The sequence below is a fragment of the Apostichopus japonicus genome, chromosome 19, assembly GCF_037975245.1.
Source record: "Apostichopus japonicus isolate 1M-3 chromosome 19, ASM3797524v1, whole genome shotgun sequence".
Classification (NCBI taxonomy): Eukaryota; Metazoa; Echinodermata; class Holothuroidea; order Aspidochirotida; family Stichopodidae; genus Apostichopus; species Apostichopus japonicus.
In genome coordinates, this window is record NC_092579.1 from 3,375,968 (window position 1) to 3,387,705 (window position 11,738).

General features: G+C 38.7%; 1 pseudogene; it reads left to right on the forward strand.

The window, feature by feature from the left end:
* The first annotated feature begins 6,643 nt into the window (after positions 1–6,643).
* On the forward strand, positions 6,644–10,821 carry LOC139960428 (very long chain fatty acid elongase 6 pseudogene; annotated as a pseudogene).
* Positions 10,822–11,738: the final 917 nt, after the last annotated feature.

The window sequence follows — 11,738 nt, forward strand, 5'->3', positions numbered from 1 at the left end:
AGGAAACCCTTAGTATGATTCCCCTCCAGAGGTTATAAAAAAACCTTATGTAATTCCCATCAAGTGGTTATAGTATAACCCTATTTGAGGGTCTCGAGTGGTTGCAGCAAGTCAAGGCTCCTTTATGTAATTCCCATCAAGTGATTATAGTATAACCCTTTTTGAGAGCCTCGAGTGGTTGCAGTAAATCAAGGCTCCCTACCGGGAAACCTTTCTGTGATTTTAATCTATGTTATCCCCTCGTGTGGTTATAAAAAAGGGTCCTGTAAGCCCGCCCTCTACTCTCCCTCTTAGTGATTGTAAAAGGTCTTATTTCATTCCCATCGAGTGGTTCAAGGACAAACGTGACGTGCACAGGATTTCAAATGTGTTTGGCGGGGAGGGTTGGGGCACACTTCCAGAATCACACGACTGATTTACGTAAAGATTGATCTGTTTTAGAAATGGTAGGGGAAATGAAGGATGTTACAAAGGGGGTATGACCCTGGGATAGTTGAAGCTGGCTCCAATATCGCAGGTATGGCGGTCTTCTCCCCTCCCCCTCCCGTCCTTCCAGAATGAAAAAAAAATAAGAAGTCATTCTGAGGTTGATTTAGACCGTAAATTAGTTCTATAATAAGCTCTAAACCCAAGGATCGTGCTGATATCTTGATTGTGTGTGTATATGTGTTATTGAAACGGGGGTGTACACTCCTAGTAGTGGTCTAATTCTTCAAGAGTTGAATGTTGATAAATCCCCGGCTGAACCATCCCCTTCCCCCTCCCCCTCCCAAACTGACGGTGGAACATGGGCCTTGTTCCTCTCCACTCCTTCGCGCTCGCCTCTGGCTTAATTGCCCAACAATCTATTTTGGTTGATTTCCAACTTTGATCTGGCTTTGGTCAGTTGTTTTTTACGTTAATCATTGTAATCTTATCGTAAACACAATTTGAACTCCGCGAAGCGCAATGAAGTACCACCGATGAGCTTTGTTCTCTGCTATGTTAATATAAATTGAGCTATATAAGTGTGTGGTTAGTTTCATCTAACAATAGTAAACATTAAACATTGTACTAACCTCAGATACACATATGTTAGTATAGGTGATATATCAATGGTTAAAGTAGTGGGCATAGACTAAAAATAGAACATATCAAACAGAAAAAATACCAATTTAGTAACGACCTTCCGTTTGTATTGGTAGATAGCGCAATCAGATAGAGTATCAGTATAAGTTATGTATAAATACCCCTATTCCAAGGACTATAAGCTAGCACACAATGTAGAATATAATGGTCAATATATTTAGTTTTGCTGCTTTGTCAGTTTTCGAATGCAGACCACCTGGAAGACTAGTTCTCTTCCTTCATCCCCAGAAATTCAAGTATCTTTATATTTCAGTAGCGACCTTCCGTTTGTATCTGTAGATAGTGCAAACATGAATTCAAATATAGAAACAGCATAGATAAGGAGCAATATAATCATCAGTTATGTTTTGTTTTGTTTTGTTTTTTGCTTCAGGATTAAGCGATTCAGTTTTCTGTTCATCTTTACATTTCGTAACAACCTTCTGATTGTATTTGTAGATATAGTGTAATCAGAGAGTTCAATAACTTAGAAGTTAAATGTAAACAAATCTCTAGTCCAAGGATTGAGGTAACATATACGTATAAACGAACAGCTGTAGCGATCATGATCAATTGCTTCTCGGATTATAACATAATCATTTGTGAAGTCAGAGGAGATCCAGTACCCTTCCTTTCCCTCCCGCCTTTGACTATCTTCTGCCTTCTCTGCATCATAATAGAGCTAAGGTTAACTTTGATTATTGGAAAAGACCTTGGGTATTGTATTGACAGGTAACGCAATCAGATAGGAACAGTAGAAGCTTATTATAAATACAAATAATCCAAAGATCAGTGCTCTAGGGTGTCGCTTTTTTTCCAGAGCAGAGGAGGTCGCGTACCCTTCTCTTTCCTGCCCACCCCCTATCTAGCTCTTCCCATCACTCTCTTCTGCCGGCCTTCATCAGAACAAAATGCAAGTATGTTTATTTTTTAGTAGCGACCTTCCGTTTATGATTGTAGATAGTGCAGACATGTATTCATATATAGAAACAGCATAGAAAAGGAACAATATAATCATCAGTTATGTTTTGTTTGCTTCAGGAGTAAGCAATTCAGTTTTAATGTTAAGTGGGAGAACGTTACCCTCCATACACCCCACTCACCCTCCCTCCCCGCCCCTTCTACCACCATCTATGCATCAATACCTCAAGCCACCATATATATGAAATTCACGTCTATCAGTACGGTCAAAATGTGATCGTACATGCCCCCCCCCCCCCACGCCAAATATACCGCATACAAGTATTTATATATGTTGGAATATGTAAGCATAAAAACTATAAAGATGACGTGGGATACAAACTAGAGTTTATTACTTTATAGACCGTTCAAATGTTCTGCTGTCAGTCGAAAGACGGTTTTATTTCCATGCCACATTATCGTTTAAACATCTAAGGCTTATCTATGGAAGATTATTAGATAGGAATCGAGTTTGGCCTATAAGATATCAATCAGGTTTGGTTTATTAGACAGGTACATGTTAGTATTTAAGGCAATTGTCAGGTATGGTTATTAGGCATTTATCAGGTTTGGTTTATTAGTCAGAAATCAGGTTTGGTTTATTAGATAGGTATCGAGTTTGGTTATGAGCCTGACAGAAATCAAGTTTGTTTTATTTGACATGAATGAGGTTTGACTCATTACAAAGTGACAGGTCTGTATAGTAAGGCATATAGCAGGTTTGGTTTACTAGTCAGGAATCAGGTTTGGTTTCATTAGATGGCATCCAGTTTGGTTATGAGAATGACAGGAATCAGATTTGTTTAATTTGACATGAATCAGGTTTGGTTATTAGTCAGGAATCAGGTTTGGTTTATTAGATAGGAATCGAGTTTGGTTATGAGCCTGACAGAAATCAGGTTTGTTTTATTTGACATGAATCAGGTTTGACTCATTACACAGTGACCGGTCTGTATTGTTAGGCATATATCAGGTTTGGTTTATTAGTCAGGAATCAGGTTTGGTTTGTTAGCAGGGGCGTATCCAGGATTTTCCAATAGGGGGGGGGGGGCGCCAGGCATGAATGATCGCCGTCCTGGGGGATGGGTCTAAGGGGAGGGGTGTACAATTTGTGCTTTCAAAGAAGGGCTGAAATGCAAAAATGGTGTCATATGCATGGGCGGCGATCCGTACTTCCGAGTGGGGGGGGGGATATGACCTTGTTGGCTATCTAAGCGTAGCGCCACCATGAGTTGGCGCGAAGCGTACAAGAAAATTTTGGGATTAACAAACCCTCTAGATGGCCGGAAACGGCACTTCCCGAGGTTTCCAAGCGGCATATACCCAACTTTAAAATAGGGATGTCATGTCCGAAATATCTCATAATCAGGATCCAAAATACTTTTTTTTTAATTTCGGGTGTTATTTTGGGAAAATTGCCCCTGTCAATCTTGTTTCAGGCGCAACGTTAGAATGTTCGAGAGCTCTGCTATATTATTCGATGAAGAAAATGGCCTCATGCAGGCTATTATAGGCCTATACACATGCAATACACAATTACACATAGTTACATTCCTAGGTACCGATTGCTAGGGCATCCAGGTGAAACGTGTATTAAGCATTACCCTGGTTACATGAGATTCTCAGCTGTTCGAGGGAACATGTACGTGTGTAGGCCTACTATAGGGCCTATATGAATACTATGAGGGTGCATATATGTACTATATCAATACCGTGGGCGCAATAATACATTTTGTTGCTATAGGGCCAATGAAGCCTACAGTCAACTATTTTTGCTTTATAAAGACGCTTTATTTGAAAAGATCGCACTGCGTTTATGGTAGGCGAGAAATGAAGCTAAAAAAGAGCCGTACATTAACGAAGATGCATAAATGTAGGCATGAAAATATTCTTATCCCTGGCATTTGGTGGGGGGGGGGGGATATGGTGCATTACATCCCCTCCACCCATTTTCATGGGGGATATATCCCCCCCTCCACCCAGGATCGCCGCCCATGGCCATATGTGATCCATTTTTCGACCTTAATAATAAGCAACATTTCCAGTAAATATGGACACAAAATGCACAATTTAGTATGGCTGGCATGTCATTTAGTGTTTATAGTGACAATACAAACACAATTACCATCTATTTTTCTAAAACTATTATGCCGCCGAACTTCGCCAGAACCTTTTTTTGGCAAACAAAAAATAAAGCATACGGGAGGGGGGGGGGGGTGAGCGATCACCGACGTCTCACATAAAGGTCGTCATCAATTTTTTTTTTTTTTTTTTTTTGCTAAACTTTTTTTTGGTGACGGCCAATAGGGGGGGGGGCGCGCGCCTGTTGCGCCCCCCTGGATACCCCCCTGGTTAGACAGGTTTGTTAAATTATTAAATACGAAGCAAATTTGGTTTGTTTTAGGCTGTTATTTATTCTGTGTTATCATATACAGTGACAACTTGCTACCAAATGACTTCGGACCTAGCGCTATATATTTGTGCTACTATTACTTAGGGTTATGGACACACCGGGACAAAACTAAACACATATATCATTGGCAGGGTTGTCACCACGCCGGGCGGCGCCGGGCGGTGCTACCCAGCTCTCAAAATTTCCGCCCGGTATACTCAAGGTCAATTTCAGCCTTACCGCCCGGCACCAATTAGCCTACAGTACCGCCAATAAGTAACTTGGTAAAGATTAGCGCGATTCAGTGCAAAACGCAGCTTAACTGTAATTAACCCCGCTCCAAATAAGGGAACGCTACTTTCCCCGCACTCCAAATAAAGGAACGCAAATTCCCCTCGCTCGCTATTCACCACCGACACAATGGGAGGGAACCGATCGATACAACGCTATTCATAGCGTGGAGGTAGCGTAAACCGATCGCTTGTAACCAACACAGGTTATATGCATCACAATTGTTTGTTGTAAACATCCAGAGTAGGCCTACAAGTACGAAGTTTACGAACTTTGAAAGAAAGTTTTAAACGAGAATAGTTTCGTGTTGAAGGGCAAAACCTTTCTATACGTGTTTATTTTATTCCCCGATATGTTCTGGTTACCAGAAGTAATAAAAAGCCTTATCCTTTCGGGGTAACATATCATTTTAAATAGTAACATTAGGCTAGGAAACGTTGCACTGAGTACTGTTCTAAAAACATGTCGAGACAAGACTCGGTGCTTTGGATTCTGTTCGCTGTTTCGCTATGTAGAGACGTTCCACTGCGAATCGTTTCTTAGCGATTTGCCAAGTTTAACTAAGAACAAGTGTTTCACACACATTGTAAGAATGTTGTACAGTACTGTAGCATGCAATTAAATCACATAACACTGGGGTGAGTGATGAGGGGCTCTAAATTCCCAAAAATACCAAAAAAGATCCCAGGAAAATTCAGTGATGCACATGAAAAAATAAAGGTATCTCAGGAGAATTTTGAGGACCAAAACCCTTTCTAAATGCCACCATTTTGCATGTAGGCACCATCAGAATTTGAAAAATTTTCAAAATCCCCTTACACCCCTCCCCTTATACCCCTCCCCCCAGGACGCGGATCACTGTCACAAATTACCCGGCTCTAAAAATGGTCTGGTGACAACCCTGATCATTGGCCTATATATCATAGAGATAACTCTGATCAACAATTTCCCCAAACATGCTCTGGTGAACAACTTCCCCCAAACAACTAAGAGTGATCGTAGTTAGGAGATACCACATGCTCAGGAGACGACCCCTCCGTCGATTTTAGATGTATTGCACTTGGCTCCGGGATCGGGGAGGTCGAAAACGATCCGGGGGAAGAAATCTCCCCCCCCCCTTCCAAATTTTAGACGTCAAAATGGTGCATTCCGAGGCACATTTAGACTATAAAATAAATCTTTAGTTAGGTTTAAATATACGGTTGTGCTGATATATCACTAAACGTTTGATTTTAGGTTTTAGGTTAAAAAGGGGTGTGGGCAGGGGTTGGGTTGGTGGGTGGCTGCACACTGTACTCCCTTGATCCACGTCTAGACTTGCATTATTATTGATTTATACCTGAAGAAATACTATAGGTCCAAAATAGAGCCTGGGATTTGCGTCAACCTCAAATAAATATTCACACCGATGATGGTGCATGTCAGACAGGAATGATCTTCTTCTGTTTTCTTCCTTTTTTTGGCTAAAAAGGTTGAAAGTTAAGTTAAAGCATTCTAAATTATTGGAGAAATAATAACACTTTAATGTGCTTCATCTTGTGATTCTCGAGTATCGACCGAAAGACATATTATCTGTGGATATATGTTAATGTTACTGTTCTTTTTTGGGGGTGAAAGATGAAGTGATGGTCAATTTTGATTTGGGCCTGTGATTCAGTTTTATCCTTCAACTGAACTTGCTGTCCTTGATGCTTTCATCGAATTCCGAGATTGTAAAAGTCGATTCCATTTAGTGGTTTGGATTAAAATTGGACCTTCATACGTGGCAGCTGTATTAATGCATTAAAAAAATCCAGCATTTATATCGAAACTTTGAAAGTGGATGGACAATTTGGGGAAGTATATTCTTTAATTGAACCATGTGTGTTACGATTAATTCGCAGATAGTAGCAATTTGGAATGAATTGCATATCTAAGCGTGTGGAGTTTCTCCCATTTAACAATCTGATAGGTCAATATTGACATATATAGGTCTTGAGAACTCTATGGTTGACCAATTAGTTTGAAAATTAAACAACGCCGCGGTTACTGATGGTCAGTTCCTTAGTGTCCAGTGTCCAGTGTACAGTTATCGATCTGACATACTTGTGTGTATGCTCTACTAGTTGCGAAAAAAGGCTGAATGCCTGTGGTAAGTGACATAAGTTCCTACTAAGCGAGAGAAGCAGAATTTCTCTATACCTTTGAGCAATGTGACGGTTATAGGTAGGTAAAGGGCTCAAGTCGAAGCCCTTAGGAACCAGCACTGATATCCGATTAGTGAAGAACATATGGGAACATATTTCTTCGTAGGAACGTATTTCTTCGTAATGAACATATTTCTTCGTGGGAACATATTTCTTCGTAATTCAGATTTGGCCATTAGGCCGCATATATTGAGAACTAACATAGAGATGATTTCTTTGTGTTTGGTACATACTTTTCTGTAAGTGTTATAGACTTATCTTGGTGTCAACTTTATCTACTCAAAACTCCAGTCCCCTATATACATTGACTGTAGCCATGTGGTCATGACGGTGTTGTATACTCTATTTGCTTCAATCCCATCATATATACATTTGTTGCATGCACGCTACCTATATTACATACATGGGTAGTCCTCTCTATACTCTTTATTTACTGTAGTGCTTGTTTGTGTATAGCACACACTTGTATTGTCGTAAAACATAGACCAAAGTATTTGTATCCTATTACTGGTAAATAGATTCTTTCGCTCTATTTCAGCCTAGTACACATATATAAACGGATTCTAGGCTGTATTAATGTTACACATATATATAAACGGAGTATAGGTTACATTAAGTATACACATATATAACTATATGGTTTTCTATGGTTGAAGAAAAGGTACGTTAACTATTGTTGCTACGTATATGTGCAGGGCCGGATTAATGCCTGGGCTTAGGGACTGCAGCCCAGGGGCCTCCGCCATCTGGAGGGCCTCTATAGAGTAAGTGAAAAGTTATTTCAATCGTGAATGCTGAATCAAAGTATAAGTTCTCTAAATTATCTATTTAATAAAATGGTTCATTTCTGGCCTCCACAATTAGTTTTAGAGATAGTCGCCGTTTGGCGACCGTCAGTTACTGTAGTGACATTGACATTGACATGACTTTCACTAACCCTAACTCTAGCAGCATAGCACTATCACTCAATCTTAAGTGACTGCATGCTCCAGCGACCAAGCTGAATAAGAAGCCCCGGAACTCTGTGTGCAAGTTCCTGGTACAACACTGTTGTGTAACAACAGTATCATTGACTACCAGAGACTACATCAAGTAAATGTTATAACCACAGCTCTGTTCTACAGTACTAACCTCAATTGAAGATTGTGACACAACCCCAAACTTCAACAGTTACTAAAAAGTTACTCGCCAAAACTCAAAATTCACTCGCCACTATGGTTGCTGTTCAAGACTCTATACTTATAGTTTATTACACATATACAACATAAATATAATCAATACTGTTTTCTTCGGCACTTTCTCCTTCTGAAAATATAACTGGGGCCTCACAGTACTTGTAGCCCAGCGGTATATAGCCCATGGGTATACAGCCCAGGGGTCAACAAAATCTTAATCCGGCTCTGTATGTGTGTAATAATGTTTATCATTTCCAGCTCATGTTATGATTTATACGGGGAAGGGAGATTGTCTAACATGTGGCGGTGCAACCATCCTCCCATCCCAATACATCATATGGTTGAGGGCCGTTTACTGATTTCATCACTCACAGTTACTATGTAACGTACTGTTAACATTCCACTACATGCTTTTCTATTATGCAGATTTGATGTGAAGATTCAAAATGGCCTCCTTTATTTCCGCAATTGAAAAATTCGCCTCTAGTTATGACGAACGAGTAACACGAGAATGGATCCATAGACATTGGCCAAAGACCATAGCAATAAGCGTCATATACATCATACTAGTCTTCTCTGGGAGACGCTGGATGGAAAAGAGAGAAAAATACAACCTCAGATGGGCTCTCACTCTATGGTCTGCGTCTTTGGCGCTGTTTAGCATCATCGGTACTTGGTTTATGTTGGGGAGAGCAATCCACGATTTACGCAAGTACGGGTTTCGACACACCATCTGCGACAACACCTTCTACTACACAGGACACGGTATTTGGTTGTATTGGTTCTGTTTGAGTAAAGTCGTGGAGTTGGGAGACACATTTTTCATCGTTGTTCGTAAACAAAAGTTGATGTTCCTCCACTGGTATCACCACGTGGCTACCTTAATCTTCACATGGTATGGATATGGCAATGAGATTGCGCTTGGCATGTACTTTGCAGGCATCAACTTTGCTATTCACTCCTTCATGTACTCCTACTACGCTATTCGTGCATCTGGATTAGTGCGCATGCCTCGGCAAGTCAACGTCACGATTACGTCATTGCAACTTTTGCAGATGGTGTTTGGAGTATACGTTAATATCTACGCATACAGTGAGCTGTTGAACAGTCGTCCATGCAATAATAACTTGTCCAGTATATATTTTTCTTTCGTCATGTACTTCAGCTATGTGGTTTTGTTTGCAAATTTCTTCTATCAGAACTACATTACCAAACAGAAGCATTCATGAAAAGCCTTCACAAACGGGGTAAATTTAATGGGCACCAAGAAAGAAACGTAAGAGTTTAGGGAGTTTAGTTTTAATCATATTAAGGCGGATCCAATGGAATTGACTACTTCGATCAAAGCATCATTCTGTATTTCAAGGAAACGACATGATTAGGACCTTAAGAAACAATAAACAACAAGAACGAATCCATGTGATCATTTTTACCGTGATTGTCTTAACCAGAGTTGTAGCAGTAGTAGGTTCAGGCGGTTTCTTGAACCAGGGCCACCGGGTTCCGACATGTCGAGCCAACTGTAAGTCAAGTAAGATCCTACAGACAGACAGACAGACAGACAGACAGACATACATAACTTTGAGACGTTCGTGTTTGTTCGTCCTTTAGGGGCAAACATGGAGCGAAAAAAAGGATGTATATCACTAATGATCAATTTTATATATCAAACAACGTTAATGTCACATTATCTTGTTGTAAGCAATATATATATATATATATATATATGAAAGAGCGGATGTTGACATGCTTGGTGTATATGATGAATTGTAGAATATGAGACTTCAACAAGCACAGTAAGAAAGTATACAAGCTGTATGTTGCAATATTTCGCCGGTTAAGGCTTTATCAAGGAATGAAGTGCAAACTACCGACTCCGTGTATATAAGTAAAAACTTTAAAACCAATTCCCCTGAGCTGAAACGCACCAGCGAACAAACTGTATTCGGAGCGCACAGACGGACCAGCAAGATGTGAAAAGCTTAAATATCCAATTGACGTCCAGCACAGCCATTCAATAAGTTATTACTGGCTTTAATGGTAAGGGCTTCGATTATTTTTCTTTCACTGGTATTGGGTAAGTTGTGATGTAGGATTTGCCAATTGGTGTTTTCTCCAGATTTCGGATTTATATTGTGAGTTTGTAAATGAGTGTTTATGGTCTGTTTAGTTATACGTAGATGTTCTTTTATTCTCGTTCCAATTGTACATCCCGTTTCGCCGATGTATGTAGACGAGCAAAGATTGCATTTAATCCTGTAGACACAGTTTTTGGCTAAACAGATATTCTTCTTTACAGCGATTTTGCAGGTGTCACAGTTGGATGGGCAACCCTGTTTGTCACGTGGCGCGGAAAACAAACTCACGGATGGATTACCTGTCATGAAGTGTGTTCTCAGATTTGTAATGCCCGATCTGCTGATTGTTGCCACGGTCTGCCGTTTTATGTTCTCGTTCACAAATGGTACTTTTTAATTTACCTTTTATTTAAGCTTTTCACATCTTGCTGGTCCGTCTGTGCATGCGCTTCGAATACAGTTTGTTGCTGGTGCGTTTCAGCTCAGGGTAATTGGTCTTAAAATTTTTACTTATATACACGGAGTCGGTAGTTTGCACCTTATTCCTTGATAAAGCCTAAACCGGCGAAATATTGGAACATACAGCTTTGTATACTTTCTTACTGTGCTTGTTGAAGTCTCATTTTCTACAATTCATATATATATATATATATATATATATATATATATTTATATATATATATATATATTTATATATATATATATATATATATATATATATATATATATTATATATATATATATATATATATATATATATATATATATATATATATATATATATATATATATATATATACATATATATACATACATACATCCGTGAACAAATATATATTTTAGTAAAATTATATATTTACAAAAGCATAGGATTTGGTAAAATTTTATATTTTTGTAAATATATATATTTACAAATATACATTTTGATCAAAATATATATTGTGGTAGAAAGCATATATTTGTAAACATATATAGTTTGGTAACAATATATATTTGTAAATATATAAAGCTAAAGTTCGAAGACCCTTTAGATCTATTTTAAGTAAAGTTCGTTTTATCAGTAAATATAAGTCCAGGGACAAAGGTAGATAAGGAACAATTGGATTTATAAATAGAATTAGAAAATCTCAATCAGAGATGAATATCAGTTGACGAAGCCTGAATTAAAAACGAATCTCAAAACCACAATTTATTTACAGTCCTTCGCCATTTTATTACTTTTTGTTAGTTTTTTGTTTTAATAAAAATAACATCAGTGAGTCTTGGTATATAGTTGTTTTACGAGATTTGATCTATTGAAACTTAAGAGGGGTTTCGTTTTGATAAGAACATAACAGCAACAGTAATAATTCAACCAAAAATGCAAATTTCCGTAATGAATGATAATGCTTTCCCACAGGCTACTATTTATTGTTTGAACGTGATTCTTTGGTAAGCAAATGTTGAACGATGTTTCGAGACATTTGGAACAAGTGTAAATACTTTATGGATCATAATTATGTTCAACATGCCACAAGTTACAATGCTCATCTTTCCTACATTTAGTCAA